General features: G+C 37.8%; 1 non-coding gene across 1 annotated transcript; it reads left to right on the top strand.

The window, feature by feature from the left end:
- The first annotated feature begins 2,430 nt into the window (after nt 1–2,430).
- Nucleotides 2,431–2,560, top strand: LOC115515154. The gene has a single exon (XR_003969206.1). It is a non-coding gene; the product is annotated as a small nucleolar RNA SNORA51 (small nucleolar RNA).
- The last annotated feature ends 21,694 nt before the right edge of the window (nt 2,561–24,254 follow it).

Raw genomic sequence — 24,254 nt, 5'->3', positions numbered from 1 at the left:
CAGGGCCTGATGATCACAGAACATGGAATCATAGAACTTTTGTTTTTCATTCAACAAATAATTTTGAGTGCTTTAATATGCCAAGCACTGTTCTTGGCAATGGGACTGGGAAAAAAACAGATGCTCCCTCCCACTGTTGCCATAATATAGCTTACATTTATGTGTATTTTGAAAGAACTCACCAAGATTAATTAATCAAATTTATTGTATTTAATGGCTTTAATTAAGTTGTGCTAGATGGCAAGGGAGGAGCTGGAAGATTAGAAATAAAAAGTTTAAAACTATATCTATTCTTGAGAGTTATGGTATTAACAAAGGAAACATGCTTTCATAAAGAAATATCAAGACAAAATGATAAGTGTCAAAATACATGGCACAGATAAAAAGTTTAGAGGGGAAAGTGAATCATAGAGGCCCGTGGTAACCAAGTGCGTTTTTATGGAACAAAGAGGACCTGAGCTGGGGCTTCAGGAATTTATATATCATATCCTGCTCTGAAATGCCTTTTGGATATGTCTTTGTGTGGCACAGAGTAGTTAGCTGCTCTCTAAATCTGACTGCTCTCCCTCTTCAGAACATAGCAAAAATTATACATAATACTTCCAGTTCTGTTCTATAGAAACTCCCATTTGATGCTCCATTTGCTTTGTTTTCTCCAAATATTGGCTGAATGGTGATGCTAAGGGTAACCATGGAAGCCACATGTCAAATTCAGCAGAGACCCCATGAGTCTGCATCCCTGAATGACTATATGAAGCCAAATTTTTCTCTCCCTCTCTCCCCCCTGCCCCCAGCTCCTGGTCTTTACTTGAATGAAAAATCAACTTTCTCATCTGTTTCTAGGTTTGCCTATTACAGCAGACAGCTTTAACACACTATGTAACATGACCAGACTGACTTTGATTTTTTCTTTTTTTTTTTTTTTAGCATTTTTGACCGTGCGAAAGTCAGTATAATACAACCAGCAAACTCTGAATGAGCTAAAAATATCCGATCTACATTGAGGTTATGGTGTGGGGTGGGGGTGGGTCTCCTGTATGGTCATTAATAGATTCCAATAAATTCAGAATTCAAGAGTATGTGTGTGAATCTCTCATTCTGCAGATATAGCGGTAAATGAGAGAAAAGGTGATACTAAGTGGCTTGCCTAATAACTAGTGTGTGAAAGTGCCTGTGTGGACACACAGGAGTGTGTGTGACTCCTGACTCCTAGGCTGGTTCACTTCCCATTACTTTAAATAAATTGCTAAATCTCATCTAAATTATGCTTTAAATCATATACCAGTAGTAAAAGTAGAAAAAAAAAGCACAATTTGGTTATCATCTTTTAAAAAATGATTGTACAGGGGCGCCTGGGAGGCTCAGTTGGTTAAGTGTCGGACTTTGGCTCAGGTCATGATCTCATGGTTCATGAGTTCAAGCCCCACGTCAGGCTCTGTGCTGACAGCTCAGAGCCTGGAACCTGCTTCAGACCTGTGTCTCCCTCCCTCACTGCCCCTCCCCGACTTACATTCTGTGTCTCTGTCTCTCTCTCTCAAAAAATAAACCTTAAAAATAAAAAGAGTGTTTAGTGGCTGATGGGCCATAGTGTGGCTTCACATGCAAGGAACCAATCAGGTGCTAAATGACCATAACTGGGCAGGTTGTTATAGCTGGATCACAAGGGGCCAGATAAGAACAGTGATAACATGAGCTCACCCTGGACTTTACATTAGGACTCTTTATGTTCCCATTGCTTAATATCAATATTGACTCTTGACCTTTGGAAGATTCTGAGCCTGTAAGCAAGGGAAGAAGAGTTTGAATTTTGGGCAGAGAAATATGAGACAAAAAAGAGGCAGGTTTAAGCATCGACTCTTGATCTCAGCTCAGGTCATGATCTCATGGTTTGTGAGTTCGAGCCCTGCATTGGGCTCTGTGCCATCAGCGAGAGCCTGTTTGGGATTCTGTGTCTTCTTCTCTTTGCCCCTCCCCAGCTTGCGCTCTCTCTTTCTCTAAAAGAAAAAAAAAAGCTTTAAAAAAAAAAGCACTTCCAGACAAAAAGGGGAGAATGTGTCAATCATGTAACATGGTCTGAAAGACCCAGATGTGCTGAAACCTGCCTCTTTTTTGTCTCAAATTTCTCTGCCCAAAATTGAAACTCTTCTTCCCTTGCTTACACGTTCAGTGTCTTCCAAAGGTCAAGAGTCAATATTGATATTAAACAATGGGAACAGAAAGAGTCCTAATGTAAAGTCCCAAGTGGGCTTATGTTATCACTGTTCTTATCTGGCCCCATGTGATCCAGCTATGATAACCTGCCCAGTTATGGTCATTTAGCCTCTGATTGGTTTCTTACATGTGAATTGGACTGCACCACCCAGACACCCCCGGAAGTGCTTCTTTATTTAGACATGGCCCCAGTGTCTTCTGTCTTAAAATGCCTCAGGCAGCCTCCTGGTGCTTACCACAGGCTGTGTTCTTGCACTGACTGTACAGAAAGAGAAGGCATAATAAACCTACCCATATATGCCCCAGCCCAGGCCCTTTGCCTGGTCTGTGTTGTGAATGGAGGTCAAGGAGGGACATGGAGATAGATAGATAGATAGGTAGATAGGTAGGTAGATAATAAATAAATAAATAAAATGACTGGGGCAGTGATAATGCTCTGAAAACCAACTCTTTTCTCTTAGATATGAACAAAGTTAAGGAGAGATTGTAAAATCTCTTGAGTCCTTGTCAGTGTCCTTGGGAACAGCTGAGAAGTCTCCATAATGGTAAAAGAAACCATGATGAAAACTTGAGAGATTATTTGGAGGTACAGATCCTAACTAAGGAGTTTAGTTTTTGCTTTCTGCTAGGAGCACAGTGGAAGGTAATATGACTTTAGGCTATGGAAGAACTCATGTGTTTGGATGTCAGATGGGTGCCTGAGACACAGTTCCAGGTCTTGCTGACTTTCAGTGTGTCACCTAGAGAGTTGATGGACAGACAGATGCACCATATTCCTCATGTTTTTGTTCTGAGAAATAGTACTGCCAGGACCACATCCTGTTACAGTGTTGCATCTAACAGGTTGTATGTCACTGCAGCATTAATTAGAAAGTGCCCCTTCCAGTGGCCAAAGCCCTATTTGCTATGATCGTGCTGTCACATCCAGCCAAGGATCTAGCCCTGACACATGGACCACAAAAGGAGGGATGCTTTTTTTTTCACCCAAGTGGAAAAGATGCCTGTGGTAAGCTCTTCCATGTTAGAAATTCACTCTTGCATATCTTATGTCTCTCAATGATACCTCCAAGGATTTCATTTCTTTAGACCTTAAGAGATCTTTGAGGAGATAAAGAGTGAGGATTATCAGGCAGTCACTTGAAGAACAATAGACAAAGGCAGAGGCATCAGAACACACACCAGTGCCTGCACACATCAATGCCTTTGTTATGATATCAGATCACGGTAATTTTCAAATGTTGTAATTTGGCAAATTGGATCTTCAAATAGGTGAATAAGTTCACCTTAAAAAAATAGTACTTTCACACAGAGACTGATTGCTCTTTTTTTTGTAGTTTCTCTTCTCTGAGTGTTTGCTGTGTGTGTTTAACGCTCTACCCTTTGTTTTCCCAGCCCCATAGAAAGTATGCTACTCTCTGCTGGTTTCTTATGATAGCTTTGCTCACTGAGGCAGAGCAGCCTGCAAAACTGTTCAATATATCTGATTGGCAGCTATCCTCAAGTGTAGCTGACAGACCCCGAGAACACACTCCCTCCTCCTTGTTTCTAAGGTATGGCTGCAGTTAATGAGAATTTATTAACATTTACCTGTTTACCTTTTATGTTCTCAAAGACAGTCACGTATTTTTCAAACATAGAATGATTTTTCTTCCTTTATTAGCGAAATTAACCAAATTATGAATAATTTACTTGCTAAATTATCTTAAGTTTCACCTTTGGCTTTTAAATAGAAATATGCACATGTGCTACATTTTCAAGGCAAAGGAAATATGTAACATTAATTTCAGCACAAATTATAAAAAGTATAATGTTGGCACTGTGATGACTGACTTGCTATAGTTAAGCTGATCTTCATAGTTTATTTAGAGAGAATAAACTAATATCCAGTGCTTAATGAAAGATAATCTGAAAATTACCTTTTGTAATATCAGAAAATATTAAATCCTATATGTATCAAATCAATGAGATTGTTAATGCTGATGATACTTTTTTCCTTGCTCACATATCAACTTTCTCTTTCAATAGATTCTTCCTGTTTCCTCTAAAATTCTATTTCCCACTAAAAGTAAGTTATTGAACATTCCATTTCTTTCCTTTAGCAACAGATCTACCTCTTTCTCTTCAAATGTAAACTTTACAAAGTGTTGTCTACATTGTTTCCTTCTTTTTTTTTTTTAATTTTTTTTTTAACGCTTATTTATTTTTGAGACAGAGAGAGACAGAGCATGAACGGGGAAGGAGCAGAGAGAGAGGGAGACACAGAATTGGAAGCAGGCTCCAGGCTCCGAGCCATCAGCCCAGAGCCCGATGCGGGGCTCGAACTCAGGGACCACGAGATCGTGACCTGAGTCGAAGTCGGACTTTTAACCGACTGAGCCACCCAGGCGCCCCCATTGTTTCCTTCTTAATGAAACTAACAAACACTTATTTAACAGTTACTTATATCATATACTGTTCTAAAATTAATTTAAGGGGCCCCTGGCTGATGCAGTTGGTGGAGCAGGGGACTCTTGATTTCAGGGTTTTACCTTCGAGCCCCGCGTTGGGTGTAGGATTACTTAAATATTAAATCTTAAAAAAAATTAAATTAAATTAATCTGAGATTTTTGATCATCAAGACAGTATAAAGAATTCAAAATGATTTGGGGGAGATGAAACTTAATTCAAGTTTCCCCATCAGAGCTATATATGCCAATAACATAACTATAATGGCTGTCAATAAGGCCTTTTTCCCAACTCTCATATTATTTAGCATATTCCTATTTTTTCTTTTGGTTTTACTATTTCAATCAACCTTTATTTACTGTGATAGCCAACTCAATCTATGTCTGTGTCAACATTATACTTTAGTGTGTTTTATTTATGTTACATAATCTGTTAAGTCCCTTAAACCACACGACAGACACAGAGATAGCTTGCTCTTTGGGGGAAGTAGACTTGCATAGGGTGAAGAATAGGACTCCCTCATTTTTGTAAGGACAGACTTTCTCTATGAAGCGTATAGATGATATTTCTAAAGAGTTACCAAAAGCATTGTATATGTATGTGAGTTAGAAATATGGTTTCTCACTCAACCTTTCATGATTCAGTTGCCTCCCTTGATGTACTCTTTGCACAAGACAGTAAAAATGTGGACAGGAAGTAGTTCCATACTGAAGCTCAGCATATACCGAAATATAGATTTTTCTGCCTTTGTATACTCGAGAGATACTGCTTTTGTCAGTGTCTAGGGAGTTTAGGTGAGTATATAACACAAGCTTAACTTGTAATAGCTATTCCTGACAAATATTACCTCTCTGTAACCCCCATTTTCAGGACCTGGTGCTTTAATGTAATTCTAGGGCTGCTTAGAACTCTAGCATTATGTCTCCTATTAAGGCGAAGAACTCCTCCATGAGCCTGACCTCATTATTTCTGTAAAACAAACATATCCTAGGGTCTTTTCCTTCAAGACTGCCCTGATCCATGGCTCAGGACACTAATGGGCGATTGATATCTGACAACCTTTCGGGAAACATAACTGCTTTAAGCAAGATGGGTTTAGATGACCTTACTGGTGGGATATTAAGGATATGACAAGCTATAGCGAGTTTTAAAAATTTGATAGTGGATATTTAGTGCCCTCTAAATTATAATTCATAAATCAACTATGCATATGCTGGCCTTGTTAGAACTTGCAGAATAGATACCGCAGAAACACATAAAGTGACAAACTCAGCCATCAAACTTAAGCCTGTTGATAATATGTTAATTATATTGGTTCTCTAGAGCCCTGTATCCATGTATTCTATTAAAGACATATGATGACAGGCAGTGGTAAATGATTTATAATCCTTAGTGTGCTCAGCCCTATGCAAAATACTTATTCTGTAGAACAATTAGAAAGAATTACCCCCAGTCCCCGCAAAAAAAAAAAAAAGCATTTTAAACTGAGTCAGATCATGTTACATGAAGGCCATGTGGCTAGAGCAAAATGTACAGACTTCTAAAAATTTACTTTTTATTTTTTGTAATTTTTTGCAGACTTCTAAAAATTTTTACTAGAAAATCACTAATGATCTCCTGATTGTTCAACCTTATCACGGTTTTTGATCATCTGTGATCAGGAGGTTATATGGAACAAAATGACTTTTGATTCACTGCTGTGGCTGGGTGGGTGTGGTTGGGCGTAGATGTCTTGTGAGCTGGGCCAGTGCCCTAAAGGAGCCCATTACAGAAGATCACATGAGATAAAGTAGCTAAAACTTGTAAAGCTTTTATCACAATGTCTGGATCATGGTAAACACTCACTAAATGTATAAATTTTAGATTTTATTTTATTTTGTTTTGAGTAGGCTCAACGCCCAGCACAGAGCCCAGCGTGGGACTTGAACTCACGACCCTGAGATCAAGAGCTGAGCTGAGATCAAGAGTTGGATACTCAACTAACTGAGCCACCCATGAATCCGTGAATTTTAGATTTTAAAAAATGTTTCTCACAACATATAGCATATGAACTTGGACTTGAAGGATGGCAATAGTTCAATAAACTTATTCTACTGTATTTGCATATAACAGACCCTCACTAAACGATTCACACATAAATCTATGCTAGTTAGGACACCACTAGTCTCTGTCATAAACACATTTCAAGGTTTCAGAGATTTTCCTAAGAAAGTTTATTTTCTTGTATACATACCAATCCAATGCAGGTGTTCTTGATTGGCATGTGAATTTTCTCCATGTGGTTATTCAGGGACCCAGTCTTCTGCTATTTTCTGATAATGCTATGGGCCCGAGTCTTCATTCAGCAGACAGATAGAGTGAGGAGAGAGAACTTACATTCACTCTTAATTGTTTGGAAGCAGCATGTACCATTGCTACCATTACATTGTCAAGAACTGGTCAGATGGCCTCTTTATATACAAAGAACTTGAAAAAAATTGTCCTTGGCTGGACAATTGATTCTCAGGACAACTCTACACTCTATGGAAAAGGGTGCAGACATTTTTGGTGACCCACTCGGTCATTTCTGCCATAAGAGTATTGTAGAAAGTTTCCAGAATATAAACTGCTAAGTCTGAAGAAGTGGAAATATATTTGTGTTGACTCACATAACTGAACCTCATTCAACACTTCTATGTGATTGTAGCAGTGCTCTAACTTGATGTTTTAAAAGTTGCACGGAATGGATGTTAGTACCGTTTCACGAAGTAACACCTACTCTAGGTGGATCGGTCGCTAATATATTTTAAGGATCTATGTTGTTCTTTGATGTTTTTTTGAATCCCTTTTTATGTTATGAAGCCCTGCTGGTAAGCTTCATGGCTACTAAACATATAGGCTTGGGGTTTGACTGGGGAGAAAATCAAATAATTTATTTTTGTTAAAGTTCAGCCTTGGTCATCTATGTCATTAGATCAGACTCCCAGAAGCTTATCTCTACCTCTGTTTCCTCTAGGCTAGATTATACAAATCCCTGCTTGCTGGCCACTGAATAAATTGCTCTTTGAACTTGCATTTTTTTTTTTATGTTCATCTGCTATTCTATCTTATGTGGAGAAGCCATAGTTTGCTACCATTATTTTATATCATTATTACTGCTATGTGCTACACTTTGAGTGAATAACATAATTTGAAGTTTCTATTATCAGAATAATATGCATATTTATTCAAATAAATAAAATATTTCAAGAAAAAAATGACACTAAAATAAGCCCCCAAACTCATATTTTATTTCTTAGTCAATGAACAACCCAAGTTGAGTTATTTCTTGGGTTTAATGGGCATAAGTGTCTGACATCTTTCCTAATTTTCTTGCATAGATGTTATATCAACAATGATGCATTCTAACTAATTCTTTTTTTTTAAGTTTTTATTTAAATTCCAGTTAGTGAACATACAGTGTAATATTAGTTTCAGGTGTACAATATAGTGATTCAGCACTTACATACAACACCCACTGCTCCATCCTAACTAATTCTTAAAAAGGACAGCCCATAGTGTAAACATAAGGAATTAAGAAAAAAAAAAACCTACTTTTATTTGTATGCAATATGGAATCATGACTTTATTAAGTCATAACCTGTACTCACTCTCAAATTATTATTGTTAATGCATTTTTCCTGATTCCTAATATTGAGGATTTTTATCCCCATCACATACTCTGTTCTATGCAAGAGAGCAGTGGCAATGATGCCTTAGAAATAGTTGAATAGTTCTCTGGATGACTTCTGAATAAAAAACTAAGAGAAGTATGTTTAAAGAATACTAGGAATCAAGATGTGTGTGAGAGGTGGGGATGGTGGGGTATAACGTACTGAGTCCAATATTCCATATACTATCATCCAGTTTTATCATGTTAGCAGATGGGGAAATTGGACCCCATTTACCATCTCCTTTTATTAAATGGTGAAATAGCCACTTAGAAGAGGAGAAATGCAAACTAGTAAGGTACTCAGTTCTGATGCTCCACTGGGGTTGGTAGTCTACTCAAGAGATGTGAATGCCACATTCACTGTCTGTGACCAGCTGATGTCACATTTAGTGCCACACCTTCCCTTGCCTCCTGGACTGGGGAGAAATCCTAGGCTTGGCAAGTAGTTTTCTTGATGACTTCAAAGCTGGTTAAAGAATTAATGTTAATTGTTATAGTTAATTTTATGTGTCATTTTGGCTGGTCCTTGGTGGCCAGGTATTTGGTCAAATTATTCTGGATGTTTCTGTGAAAGAATGTTTGGATGAGATTAGCATTTAAGCGGGTAGACTGAGTAAAGCAGATTACTCTCCATAAATTGGGTAGGTATCTTCCAGTCAGTTGGAGGCTTTAATAGAACAAAGACTTAACTCCTCTAAAGTAGAGGGATTTCTGTCAGAAGACTGACTTTGAACTTGAACTATAACTTTTCTCTGGGTCTCCAGCCTGCTGACTTACCTCCTCAGATTTTGGACTAACCCTAGTCTCCACAGTCCCATGAGCCAATTCCTTAAACACTTTCTCTTTCTCTGTAAATATATATATATATATATATATATATATATATATATATACACACACACACACACACACACACACACACACACACACACACTGACATATACCAAACTGGATAGTTAAAACTTTAGTTTTGGTTACTAAGAAGGTAGTTATAGCTTAACTCTATTATATGATATTATTGAGAATTGGTTATTCTGGATTATTGAGCATTTTATTTAACAGAGTATGTGTAACTACTATGCATTTGCAATCTACATACACATTTTTTTTCTTTTTGGAATTTAGGTATTTTGTAGAAGTAGTTTATATTTGTAAGTAAAAGTAAACAGTTTTGAAATGAACATGTACATCCATAAATATAATAAACATAATAAATATGAATAACGACAATAAATTAATAAACCTAGTACTAATTCTGACACTCAGTGACCTAACCTTTTTAAGAGAAAAAAAGTTAAAAATAGCTATTTTAAAATATTTATAAACTTTCTGTTTTATAAAGTGTTAAAAGCTTGTTTTGCTTCCCTCTCTCTTCCCCCTCCATATATTTATCTATTTTGCTTCTTAAATTCTACATGTGAGTGAAATCATATAGTATTTGTCTTTCTCTGACTCACTTATTTCACTTAGCATAATACACTCAAACTCCATCCACATTGTTGCAAACGACAAGATTTCATCCGTTTTTTTTTTTAAATGTTACTCTATTCAATATTAATTTATTTTTGAGACAGAGAGAGACAGAGCATGAACAGGGGAGGGTCAGAGAGAAAGGGAGACAGAATCTGAAGTGGGCTCCAGGCTCTGAGCTGTCAGTCAGCACAGAGCCCAACACGGGGCTCGAACTCACAGATTGTGAGATCATGACCTGAGCCGAAGTCGGATGCTCAACTGACTGAGCCACCCAGGGGCCCCAAGATTTCATCCTTTCTGATGGCTGAGTAATATTCCAGTGTATATATGCACATCACATCTTCTTTATCCATTCATCAAATAATGGACCTTTGATCTCTTTGTATAACTTGGGTATTGTTGATAGTACTGCTGTAAACATTGGGGTTCATGTCTCCCTTCAAATCACTATTTTTGTATCTCTTGGATAAATACCTTGTAGAGTAATTGCTGGGTTGTAGAGTAGTTCCATTTTTTAAAACTTTTTGAGGAACCTCCATGGTGTTTTCCAGAGTGGCTGCACCAGTTTGCATTCTTGGTGGATTTTTTTCAACCTAGAGTCTTATGTTTTTCAAGTTTTGAAAATAAAAAAAAAAACATTTCTTTCATCTCCCTCCTTCTTTTCTCCCCACTTATTCTCCCTATCTGAGATTCTTGTTATTTGGATGTTGAATCCCCTGAACTGGCTCCTCAGTTTTTAGTTTATTATACCTTACTTTTTTTTTGTTGTTGTTGCTTTTTTGGGGGGGTATGCATCAAGTTTATTTGTCTTCAAACTCTTAAATTAAGTTTTCCATTTTTTCTATTACTATTATTATTATTAATATTAGTTTTGCTTTCTGTTTCAGGATATAATAGCTTATTTCTTTGGGGATAGTTTTCATATCCCTGAATATACTCTGTTCTTGAAGTCATTTTTTCTCTTGGTCGGTTGTGGTCTCTGTCATGTATTTATTTATTTATTTATGCTACGTATTTTAGAGGGAGAGAGAGAGAGAGAGAGAGTGAGAGAGAGAGAGCACGAGTGGGGGGAGTGGTGGAGGGGTAGAGAAAGAGAGAGGGAGACACAGAATCTGAAGTAGGCTCCAGGCTTTGAGTTGTCAGCACAGAGCCCAACACAGGGCTTGAAGTCACGAACAGTGAGATCATGATCTGAGCTGAATTCAGACACTTAATTGACTGAGCCACCCAGGTGCCCCTATTTATTTATTTTTTAATGTTTATTGTTTTGAGAGAGAGAGAGAGCGTAAAGTAAATTTTCCAGAGAAAATAAACTTTTTTTCCCTGGTGATCTATGTTACTTCCATTTTCCAAATTATGGAGATATAAAATTTCCCATTCACTTTCATACTTGAAGAAGATGCCACCATTTGATAGGTGGTTTAACTGCTTTGGATTACAGATTAACAATGGAAGAAGGGGCCAACGTCTTAAATTACCCTAAGACAGACTACTGCCTAAGTAGTCAGGCAGAATAGGTGAAAATCATATAATTAACTATGTCCAGGCAAGTAGACAATGTTCAGCGGTCAACAGATCAAAGGGTAGCATCATGAAACTTCCAGTTCTACTTCCCTCTTGTGGTAGGCATCCCAGAACTTGTGAATATTTATCATGGGCCAGGAATTGGTCAAAAGCATATGGTTCAACCCTGCTCCTCACTGAGGCAGGATAATGATACTTAGATTCATTTAATATTCATTCAACAATTACTTACTGCACACTGGCCATGTTTGTACCTGGTACTCTGTGAGGCATTGTTGGTAACACTGTAGAGCAAGACACATGGACCCTATCTTCAAAGACTTATGATGTAGTAGCAAAGACAAGTAATAACAAGTAAAGTCTTGGGTAGCACATAAAGGCAAAATATAGAATGCTGTCTTAGGTATGGCTCCCTAGAAACAGCCTGAGATCAGAACACTTGTACAAGTTACTTCTTAAGGGAGTGCACTCAGGGAAAATCGAGAGAGGGAGGCAGGATAACCAGAGAAGAAAGTTAAGCAAGATGTGGTCTCCGCTGGAGACTAGTTTGAGCCTGTGCTTACAGGGCATTCTAGAGTATGAATGATACCAACAAGTTGTCCCACACTGAGGAGGTAAGCTTTTTGTAATTCTGACCAATCAGTCTTTGGGTTAGGGTTTCCAGGTAGAGTGAGGGTGGCAGGAGTGTGGAAGGAGCATATTTTATAATTTATTTGGCTTTTTAAAAAAGTTTTTATTTATTTTGAGAGAGAGAGAAAGCACATGTGAGAGAGAGCATAAGAGGGAGCAAGGGAGAGAGAGAGAGAGAGAGAATGAGAGAGAGAATTCCAAGCAGGCTCTGCGCTGAGCCTTGGGATTGGATCCCAAGACTATGACCTCATGACCTGAGCCAAAATCAAGAATTAGACACTCAACCGACTGAGCTACCCAGGTGCCCCTTTATTTGGCTTTTTTAGTTGAAAAAATATGTAAATATGGTTAAAAAAAACACATTAACTTTTTAAAAAAAGAACAAATAAACACATCGTTTCCCTTTTGCCCTAGCCTATGACTTACCCAGTCTACTTGCAAATATTCTAAAAACCTACATACATATGCAAACATACATATGAGTGTGGATGAATATACTTGTGTATTTCTTTTTTTAAGCATATTAACCATTTAAAGGATAATTTCAATAGAGTTAAGTATATTCACACCGTTGTGAAATAGATCTTCCAAACTTCTTCACCTTGTAAATCTGAAACTCCATTCCGATTAAACAATTTCCCTTTCTCCTTTTCCCTCAGCCTCTGGTAACCACCATTCCATATGTTTCTATGAATTTGACTCTTTTAGATACCTCATATAAGTGGAATCAAAAGTATTTTTTTGTTGTTGTTTCTGGCTTATTTAACTTAGTATAATGTCCTCAAGGTTCATCTATGTGGTATCATGTCATAGGATTTTCTTCTTTTAAGGCTGAAAAATATTCCATTGTATGTGTAGGCAACATTGTGTTTATCCATTCATCCATAGATGGACATTTTAGTTGTTTCCATTTCTTGGCTGTTGCAAATAACCCAGTCATAAATATAGGTGTATAAATATGTCTTTGAGACACTATTTTTGATTTTTTTTTTTTTATATACACCTAGAAGTGGGATTGCTGGATCATATAGTAGCTCTACTTTTGTTTGAGGAAATTCCACATTGTTTTCCAAAGTGATCGCACCGTTTTACAGTCTCACCAAAAGTACACACAGGTTCCAATTTCTCCACATTCTCATCAGCACTTGTTATTTATTTATTTATTTATTTATTTATTTATTTATTTATAGGAGCCATCCTAATGGGTGTGAAGTGATGGCTACTTATGTTGAAACATGGGAAATAACTGAGTGGAGGCTGTATCCACATTTATGTGCCTAGTAGGCTTTAGACTTTATTGTAGCATGACCTGTCTGAGCTGTTTTCAGTGAGAAGTCTTTGATGCCAATATGTTTATGTCTTTTCTCATGGTCTAACCATATCCCCTTGAGTACTTTCTCTCGGTCTTAAGTATAGTGATTTACATTTGCTGCTTGTGTCGTGAGGGCCAATATAGGGAAGAGAGATAGTGGTTTCAACATTCAATGCATACATTTTATTTATTGCCCGTTTCCAATTATGTTTGGTGTCTCCATATCCAGGAATCCATACAGCAAACCTCCATTCTTTTGCTGAGTGGTTACTTGTTTGGAAGGAGCTCATGAGATCGAGTAGAGAAATAACTACTTGTACAGACTTCCGTTTAAATCTTTTTAAACTTCATCTTCATTCCTCCTTCCTGGGGTAGTATGGGTGACAATTCCTGTACTTTGTGGGATTCCCCTGTGTAAATTGGATTGTTTCTCCGTTTTTTGTTTTTGTTTTTTGTTTTTTTTTTTTTCCACCGTCAACTGAAGATTCAGCTTTCTTGGGTCTTACACCAGTTAAAATAGTTAAAATACATCCAGTTTGATTTCCAGCTCCAAAAATAATGTTATTCTTCTTACATGTTTACTTTTTTTTTTGCATATTTATATTTTGTTTATGAATGCCTGTGCTATGAATTTAGTGACTTTTTTAGTGGGGTGGTGGGAGTAGTAACATTGAATTAAAAAAGCCCAGGAGCTTGACAGGATTTTATTAGTGTTGTTCCAACCATTACATCAAAAGTGATTTCAATCTCACTTTTGTATCACAGAAGACTGATGCCCTGTAGTCCACAAATAGATTGTTATGGTTGTTAAGATTTCCTTGAGTACACAGGGTTGAACTGATCTGAAGACACGTGAAACAGATCAGTCTTAGAAAAATTCTCCCTCCCTAACTCTTGCAAATTTCAAATTCTCTTTGCCAGTTCATTTTGGGCACCTGGTGCCATTGTCTTCTAAGTGTGCCAAGCTTTGGGACTTGGTACCCAGCCAGACCTTTAATCTTATATGTTCTGTCTTCTGGTCCTTCCCAGTGCTACTTTCCAAAGATTCCAGTAGGTGCTTAGGGCTATTTAAATAAATGAATCCCACATCGTCTGTTAGTTGGCTCCTGTATTACCAGTTACATACAATATTATAGAGTTAAATTAACCTTTATTTTCATTGACAAACACTAAAACATACTCTTCATGTTGGGTTATCAGGCTCTTGTTATAGGATAATAGGACAAATGATGTTTGGCTAGAGACTTTCAAATCACACCCCAAGTATCATAGATCTATCATGTTTATGCTATAGAACCGTCCTATATGTGAAAGTAAATTCCAAACGGGCAGTCACTGAGGAATGTGTATATTTTTTGTATTATTTTGTTCACTGATAGAAATGATAATACATGACAGAAAAAAAATTAAGTACAGTAAAAGATTCACCCAGGATCTCATTATTGCCCTTAAACAGGGTTTCTGATTTTCTTTTAAAGTTATAGTCATACAGTAGGTTTCTTTACATTCTAAATTTATTCACTAAACATTATATGTCATGATCATTTCCTTGTTCCTTAGAAGTCTTTATAATCCTAGAAAGAAGGCTTTATAATCATAGCCGTAAAATTTTCTGACTGTAACATAATTGATTTAACTATCTTCTCATTATTGATAATTCAAATTGTGTCCAACTATTTCTCTGTTACATAGTATATCAATCAGGGTTCTACCATTAAAATTGAAACTACTCTATGTATTTAAAACATAGAGTTTAGTGTTGGAAATTGATCATTCAGGTGGTGGAAGCTTTAAAGAGACAGAGAGTGCTGAGCCATCCCAGAAATTAGCAACAGCAAATTGCCACTTGCACTCCCAGGCTGAAGACAAAGGACAATGGGGTGATGTTAACTAATAAGCCCCAGGGGCTGAAGTCACCCTATTAAAGCTGGAACCATGTTGGAGACTCTGAGGCAGAGGATGGGGCACAGAGAGACAAACCCGGGCTTCTTCCTTCCTCCTGCCATCCATTTTTCACAATTAACTCTGGAACATTGTGATTTATGCTAAGAAGTATATATTTGGTTTTCGTCCCCATTTCTGACATAGAGCTCCTAAAACATTTGGAATTTTCTAAGAATGAGAGTTATAAAGGTGTTTTTGTTATGTTAATGATGTGACTATGGCCCCCACCTAAGGATGGGGCTGGTTGCCAAGAGACCCAATTAGGTGGTAAGAGGGTTGGTAAATTCAGTCACACCCTGACTTCTGGGGAGTGAAGGGGAACTGGAGGTTGATTTAATCGCCAATGGCCAATGGTTTAATTAATTATGACTAGTTAATAAAGCCTCCATAAAAACCCAAAAGGAGAGCTTCCGGATAGGTGGACACAAGAAGGTTCTGGAAGAGTGGCAAGCTTGGAGAGGGCATGGAAGCTCCACACCCCTTCCCCATTACTTGCCTTATGCATCTCTTATCTCTGGGTGATTGTGAGTTTTATCCCCTTGTAATAAACTGGTAATCTGGTAAGTAAAAACATTTCTTTGAGTTCTGTGAACCACTCTAGCAAATTAATTGAAACAGAGGAGAAGGTTGTGAGAAGCTCCTCACAATTTGTAGCCTGTTGGTCAGAAGCTTCCTAGTGATGTCTGAACTGGCAGGGGGTTGAAAAGTGGGAGGCTGGGGCGCCTGGGTGGCTCAGTCGGTTAAGCATCTGACTTCGGTCAGGTCATGATCTCGCAGTTCATGAGTTCAAGCCCCACGTCGGGCTCTGTGCTGACAGCTCAGAGCCTGCAGCCTGCTTCGGATTCTGTGTCTCCCTCTGTCTCTGCCCCTCCCCCGCTCATGCTCTGTCTCTCTCTCTCTCTCTCTGTCAGAAATAAACATTAAAAAAATTAAAAAAGAAAAGAAAAGTGGGAGGCTAGTTTTGTGGGACTGAGCCTTAAACCTGTGGAATCTGATGCTGTTCCTGGATAGTGTCAGAATTAAGTTAAAATTTTTTTTAAGTTTATTTATTTATTTTGAGAGAGCAAGAGAGAATACAAGCAGGGAAGGGGCAAAAAGAGGGGGAGACAGAAACCCAGGCAGGCTCCATGCTGTCAGTACAGAGCCCAACATGGGGCTTGGTAACACAAACGGTGAGATCATGACTTGAGGGGAGATCAAGAGTTGAATGCTTAACAGACTAAGCCACCCATAATAAAGTTGAATTTTTGGACACGCTGTTGTTGTTTTGAGAATTGCTTGTTGGTGTAAGGAACCCCACCCCCACATTGGAATTGGTACCAGGAACCTTAAATAGCCTCCCATTGGCATAATCAGGCTGGCAGCCAGATGAGACTAGAGGCTGAAAGCCCAGGCTGTATCTCAGTCAGGTCCCCTGGGTTACAGAAGTGAACAGGAGCTGTGTGAGGATTAAGACTAAGGAAAATCATATATGTATAACCAACATATGTAATTTACGAAATTTTCAAAAGACTAAAAATCACTGATTTTCTTCAGTATATTCATTGTCTATAAAGTAAACCTATTCCAAGATATCAAAATGAGATAAGTTCTATTTTTAAAAATGGAACTCTATATTCAGTGCCTGGCCCATAGTAGTAGCTTAATAACTATTTAATGAATAACTGCATGGATAGTTATAAAAATGTTTCCCATTTGTAATTTAAATGATTTTGGTTCTGAGATGTCCACTGTTTGTAGTGCCTTTTCAAGCTGCATGCGAACAGGGTCTATCAAATTGATTCATAAGAGCAATTTCACTTATTTTTTTTCTAGTTTAGGCAGTAGTGGCCTAGTGTATTCATTCATCCTTTTCTTCTAGTGTTACAGAACCTGGTCTGCCCTGGCTGGCGGAAGAACCAAGCGGCACTCGGGGATCTTGGAAGGCAGAAGGTTTACTTCACACTGGCGGGCACAGAAGAGATCACCCTCCAGGGGTCTGAGTCCTGAGCGTAAGCAGAGGGAACAATTTATAGTCTGTTACTTCCGCATTCCGCATTAGTAGTAATTTGGCGCTCCTGTGAGTGCACGCGCTCGGCAAGCTGGGTAGGAAGAACTCGCAAAGGGGGTCTTTGGTCAGGGACTGGAATTTCCTTATCAGTCCTGTCGACCATCTTACAACAGATTTTTCCCTGTCATTAGAAATACTATTGGCTTTGTGGCCAAGACTATCTTTTTGAAGTAGTCTGGCTCCTTATTGAAAGACAGAAATGGCACATTGATCCATGTCTCTTCTCCACGTCCTGTTTGTTGGTCTTTTTCAGTTACTTCCCAGGATTCCTGAGACCAAGTAAGGATCTCCTAGACCCTAGAATAAGGTAGGGATGTTGGAAATATCATATAGCATAATCTTTACAGAGTCATTGTAAAATTGGCAACGAGAAAGATTCAATAAAACAAAAACGTATTTCCAGAAAGGAAAAGAAACTTCTTTTCTGAGCATGCTTATATTTTAAATTATAAAGAATTGTAGGAGATTGTGATTTTGGTCTGTCATAGGTTACTAATGACAGTTAATACTCTTTAAAGGATTTGTTCATGTCTCTTTATAAAAACAATGATTTTCATGGGGCTTAGTCTTAGTGCTGCTATTTAAAGTTGCAATATAATACGACCAAATGGATTGAAATGGGGAAAAAACACTCCCCTGGATTCAACGATGATTAGGCTCCCTCATTAATCAACGGCTGTTCAACACTCCTATTGATGCCACTCTGTTGTTTTTACAAATAAGATTTAATAAGTTGTAGTCCTCAGGAGAGTCAATCAATAATTAATATTAGGAGCTACTAAGTGAATCGTTGCAATCATATGTATGCATATAGAGAGTTCGTAGAGAATAATAATTAATTTTGTAAGTCGCTCCTTTCACTAGTAAAATGTCAGGTGTGTTTTACAAGTGATGCTGGCAGAAATTATAACGTAATCTCCGAGGATATAATGGGTTTTGAGCTCTTTCCGTTCTTGGAAATGTTTGGCTGCATCCTACCCTCTCTCCGTCTTTCAAGTAAGTATGAACTCACGTCAGCCCTTGTTAGCTCCTCACTTCATCTTGTGCTAACCCCGTACAGGAGAGCAGGTTACCAAGCAACCACTAGCTGTCTCTAAGAGTGTCTGTGGCAACGGTACCTCCTGATACCTCCTGTCATAATGTCTCCTGTTAAGTTGTCAGGATGGGGGCACCAACGTGGTTGCCATAGTCACTCTTACCAGTGGCCTGTGGTTGCTGGACTGAGAGCATAGTTCTGAGTTCCCAAGATAATTAATGAAATAGTTATGAAATGGGCTATTCTGGCTGTTATTTTTTTCTTTCTTGGGTGGCTAAACAAATTCCTGATGCCTGTGAAGGGATTTAGACCGTTAATGTGTTTGTGATAATTAGGGTGAGAGTAGCTTAAATCTTCGAAGTGGGGCAAAATGGCATTCTGTCTATGATGTTAACATTTGCAAGTGTGGCATTTAGTTACCAATGAGGTGGGTCTTAAAGTAAGTCACAACAGGCAATTATCATTGCTTTTTTACATATGTTAGGAAGCAGCCCTTGTAGAAAGCAGAGTTGGGTCTCTTTAAATTGTTTTCCCATGGTGAATAGCTTCATCTTCATTTAGTTAGTCATGTAAATATGTGCATTTGTATAGTTGCCGGTTTGATTCTTACTTGGAGCCAGTGTTGCCAAGGATAATAACAGCAGTGGTAGTTACACTTACCAGTTGTTTACTTTGTATCAGATCCTGTGCTCAGGGCATTATCTCATTTAATCTCCACAGAGTCTGTGTGGGGAAGATGTGATTTATTTCCCTGTAAAATGTAAGGAAACCAAAACAAAGAGAAGAAAAGTAGTTTACCCAAAGACAGCTCCGAAGAGCAAAGCTGGGATTTTTAACCCAGATCTGTTTGAGCCTGGAGGATTTACGCAAATGAGATTTTGGATTAAAGAACTACAGAAAAGAGAAATCTGTGTTGGATAAAAGGGGCTCTCCTGGTGAGGAATTATTTGCTGTAGAAACTCCTCTTTGCAGCACTGGTTCCTGAAGTTGATATAAAACCAATCTTATGACTGCCTGTATGATATTATTTGAGGACTTCAAGGAAAGACCTTGGGTCTGAAAAAATTCTCATCTTGGGCCCCAGAGTGATTTGAGAGTCTTGTATTTGAATGATGGCATTGAAGTCTAGGAATTAACAGACTCCTTAGTGATCAGGAAAGGAGATTGCTAGTGGTGACTCCAGGGAAGGAGAATTCTCACACAGAGCCTCCCTGGGACATAAGCCTGAGAGGACTGCTAAGTAGCGGTGGGGGCATATCACAGATTATTAATAACCAGGGAAGAGGAATTTACAAAGTAGGTGTGAGTTGTTGAACATAAACTATTGACTTCATAATTTTGCAAAGGAATTGTCCCTCAGTGGATGTTTATAGGAGGATAGGTTTGTTTCATTCATATTCAGATTTAATGATACACAATATTAGACACTTACTGATACACATATTCTACACTTTAGTATGTAATTCTGACAAATGTATATAGTAATGTAAACACCACTATAATCAAGATACAGACAGTTCGATCATCTGGTAAAGTTCCCTGTGCCCCTTTATAAAATAAAAACCCACCACCCATCCCAGCCCCTGGCACTGATGTGGTTTTCATTATTACATGTTCTCCTTCACTTTAGTTGTTCCTTTTCCAGGATGTCATATAAATTAAATCATGCAGTGTGTAGCTTTTTGAATCTGGCTTCTTTCAACACAATACTCTTTTAACACATTTGAGGTACATCCAATTTTTGTGCGTTTGTTCCTTTTCATTGTTGAGTTGTATACCTTTGAATGAATATGCGACAGTCTCTTTATCCAGTCTTCATGTGAGAGAAATGTGGATTGATTCTAGTCATTGATGATTATGAATAAAGCCTCTGTAACCATTCACATTCAGAATTTTGTGTGAACTTTTATTTCACTAGGTGTGTGAAGCTTTATTTCACTAGGGTAAATATCAAGGAATAGGATTGTTGGGTTGTATGGTAATGGTTGGTTAATTGTGTTAGAAAATACAGTCATTTTCTAAAGTGGTTCTATATTGCATTCCCACATGAAGTATGTGAGAGTTCCAGTTCCTCTGTATTGCACATTCTGATAGGTGCGTGATGGTAATATCTCATTGTGGTTTAAATTTGTGTTTCCCCAATGACTAGTTTTGTGGAGCCTCTTTTCATATGCTTATTTGTATTCTACATACCTTCTTTGGTGGAGCAGCTGTTTAAATCTTTTGCCCATTTAATAATGGGGTTGTTTCCTGGGGCTCCTGGGTGGCTCAGTCGGTTAAGCACTGACTTGGGCTCGGGTCATAATCTTGTGGTTCGTGGGTTTGAACCCTGTGTCGGGCTCTGTGCTGACAGCTCAGAGCCTGGAGCCTGCTTTGGGTTCTGTGTCTCCCTCTCTTTCTGCTCTTCCCCCTCTTGTGCTCTGTCTCTGTCTCTCAAAAATAAATAAACCCTATTTAAAAATGGGGTTGTTTCCTTACTATTGAATATTGAGAGATCTTTATATGTATTCTGGATGTAAGTCCTTTATCAGATATGTAATTTGTAAATATTTCATCTGAGTCCATGGTTTATCTTTTCAGTTATTTCACAGTATCTTTCATAGAGCAGCCCTTAATTTTGATGAAGTCCAATTGATTTTTTTTTGAAATGGATTGTGCTTTTGGTATTATATCTAAGAAATCTTTTCTCAACCCAAGGTCACAAAGATTTTCTTCTCTGTTTTAAACATTTTGTAGTTTTACATTTTATAATTAGATCTGTAATCCATTTTGGATTATTTTGTATAAAATGTATGAGTAATTTTACATGGTTCATTTTTTGGCATAGGGGTATCTAATTTTTCCAGGACCATTTATTAAAAAGGCTATCAATTCCTCATTAAATTGCCTTTGTACCTTTGTAAAAAAATCAATTGGCCATATATATGTTGATCTATCTCTGGACTCTGTTCTGTTTCATTGATCTATATGTCTGTCCTTTCTCCAATATCACTCTAGCTTTATAGTGAGTACATGGGGTAGTGTGAGTGTTCCAGTTTTGTTCTTATTTTTACAATATTGTGGATCTTCCAGATTTTACCTTTTTATATAAGTTGTAGAATCAGTATTTTGATTTTGATAAAAAAATTGGCTAAAAGTTTTTTTTTTTAATTTTTTTTTCAACGTTTATTTATTTTTGGGACAGAGAGAGACAGAGCATGAACGGGGGAGGGGCAGACAGAGAGGGAGACACAGAATCGGAAGCAGGCTCCAGGCTCTGAGCCATCAGCCCAGAGCCCGATGCGGGGCTCGAACTCACGGACAGCGAGATCGTGACCTGGCTGAAGTCGGACGCTTAACCGACTGCGCCACCCAGGTGCCCCTTGGCTAAAAGTTTTGATTGGAGGTTTATCAATAGATTAGTTTTGGGAAAATTGACATCTTTACAGTATTGAGTCATCCATTCCGTGAATATTCCATATCTCTTCATCATTTTGATTTTCTTAGATTTCTTCCATTAGTTTCCTTTTAGTTTTAGTATAACAATACTGCACATAGATTGCCATATGTATACTTTAATATTTTACATTTTTGGAGCTGCTATAATCAAATGGAAATTAAAAAAAAAAATCTGATTTCCAAGGGCATCTAGGTGGCTCAGTAGGTTAAGTGTCCAACTTCGGCTCAGGTCATGATCTTGTGGACATGAGTTCACGCCCCTGTCATGCTCTGTGCTGACAGCTCAGGGTCTGGATTCTGCTTCGGATTCTGTGTCTTCCTCTCTCTCTGTCTCTCCCCTGCTCACAGTCTCTCTCTTTCTCTCAAAAATAAATAAACATTAAAAAATTAAAAAAAATACGATTTCTAATTTTTCTTTGCTAGTGGATAGAAATATGACTGATTTTTGTATATTGATATTGTATCATGTAACCTTGTTAAACCCACTTATTAGTTTTAATAGATTGGTGGATTGCATAGGATTCTCTATGTAGATTAACATGTCATTTGAGAATACAGTGTTTAATCTGTAAATTTAATCTGTAAATCTATAAAAAGTTTTTAATCTTTTGAATCTGTAGGCTTTTATTTATTTTGCAGATTTTTGCCTTTTTAGGATATTCAGTCCAATTATCAGTATGGGTGGTGAGAGTAGATGTCCTTGCCTTGTTTTTGGTCTTAGGGAAAAGTGTTAGGTCTTAACTATTAAGTATTGATGTTGGTTGTAAGTACTTTGTAGATGACCTTTATCTGATTAAGACATTTCCCTTCTGTTCCTAGTTTGCTAAGAGTTTTTGTCAGTCATGGATGTTGGATTTTGTCGAATGCTCTTTGCATCTGTTGCAGTGATCTTGTAGGTTTTCACCATTAGTTGGGTAGTAGGTAAATTACATTGATTGATTTCTTTTAAACTTTTGAACCGGCCTTGATGAATCTAGCTTTTTCTCAGCGTAACATCTGTTGGTCAGGATATATTATCCTTTTTCTATACTGCAGGATTCAGTTTGCCACTATTTTGTTGAGGGTTTTTCAATCTGTGTTTATTAGAGATACCAGTCTGTAGTTTTCTTTTGTCCTAATGTTTTCGTCTGGTTTAGTATGAGGGTAATACTGGTGTCAAAAAATGAACTGGAGTGTTTCCTCCTGATTGAAGTCTGAAAGCTCTTGTGAGGAATGCTATTATTTTTTCCTCAAAAGTTTAGTAGAATATGTCAATAAAGTAATCTGGGCCTGGAGTGGTATTTTTTTTTTGTTTGTTTTTAAACTATAAATTCTGTTTCTTTAATAGATACAGGAATATTCAGGTTATCTATTTAATTATTAATGATTTTTAGCACTTTATGTCTTTTATGGAATTTATTCAATTTATCTAAGTTGTCAAAGTTCCTGGGCATATAATTGTTCATGATATTCACTTGTGGTATGCAGAATTCTAAGACCCTGATTGACCCTGAAAGACTTTTCCCTTTATATAATTTCTTTCCCTGTGAATATGATAAGCATCATTCCCATGATTATGTTACATTACGTGGCAAAAGGGGTTTGCAGATATAGTTAAAGTTATTAATCAGTGATCTTAAGATAGAGTATCTGGGTGGGACTGGGTGTCCTAAATAGGTGCACCATTTAAAAGCAGAACAGTTTTCATTGGTTGGTAGCAGAAGATGCAATAAGGGATATTTGAAGCATCAGAAGAACTCTGACTCATTGCTGGTTTGAAGATGGCAGGGGTAGGGTCGGGTGATGGAGGCTCCTGTGGGAAGAAATGTGGGTGGTCTCTAGGAGCTGTGAAAAACTCCCAATGATAGCCAGCAAGGAATCAGGGACCTAATCTCAAAGAACTGAATTCTGGCCATAACTTGAATGGGCAGACAGAAAGTTTCTTCCCAGAGCCTTCAGATAAGAGCCATGTCTAGTCAACTTCCTTGATTTCAGCCTTCTGGAACTTTAAGAAGATAACCCAGTTGAGCCCATCTGAACTTTTGACCTACAAGGTGACTGAGTGGATCAGTTGGGTAAGCATCTGACTCTTGATTTCAGCTCCAGTCATGATCTCATGGTTCCTGGGTTTGAGCCCCTTGTCAGGGACTTTGGGCTGACAGCACAGAGCCTGCTTGAGATTCTCTCTTTCTCCCTCCCTGTCTGCCCCTCCCACCTTGGTGTGCTCTCTTTCTCTCTCAACATAAATAAACTAATAAACTTAAAAAAAAATGAACTTCTGACTTCCAAAACTGTGAGATAATAAATGAGTATTGCTTGGGTCATTAAATTTGTGGTGATTTATTATGCCAGGGATTGAAAACTAAAACACCTTTATTATCCATTTAATATGTAGAGGGTCTTAAGTGATGTCCCTTCTTTTTTTACCTGATTTTGGTGATTTGCATGTTTCCTGTTTTGTTTCTTAGAAATCAGACTGGAGGTTAATACGACTATCTCTTCAACTGGAGGTTAAAAAGAT

This window comes from Lynx canadensis, chromosome B2, assembly GCF_007474595.2.
Source record: "Lynx canadensis isolate LIC74 chromosome B2, mLynCan4.pri.v2, whole genome shotgun sequence".
In the NCBI taxonomy this organism is placed as follows: domain Eukaryota; kingdom Metazoa; phylum Chordata; class Mammalia; order Carnivora; family Felidae; genus Lynx; species Lynx canadensis.
Note: the sequence above shows the minus strand (reverse complement) of the source record. Positions and strands in the feature narration are given on the sequence as shown.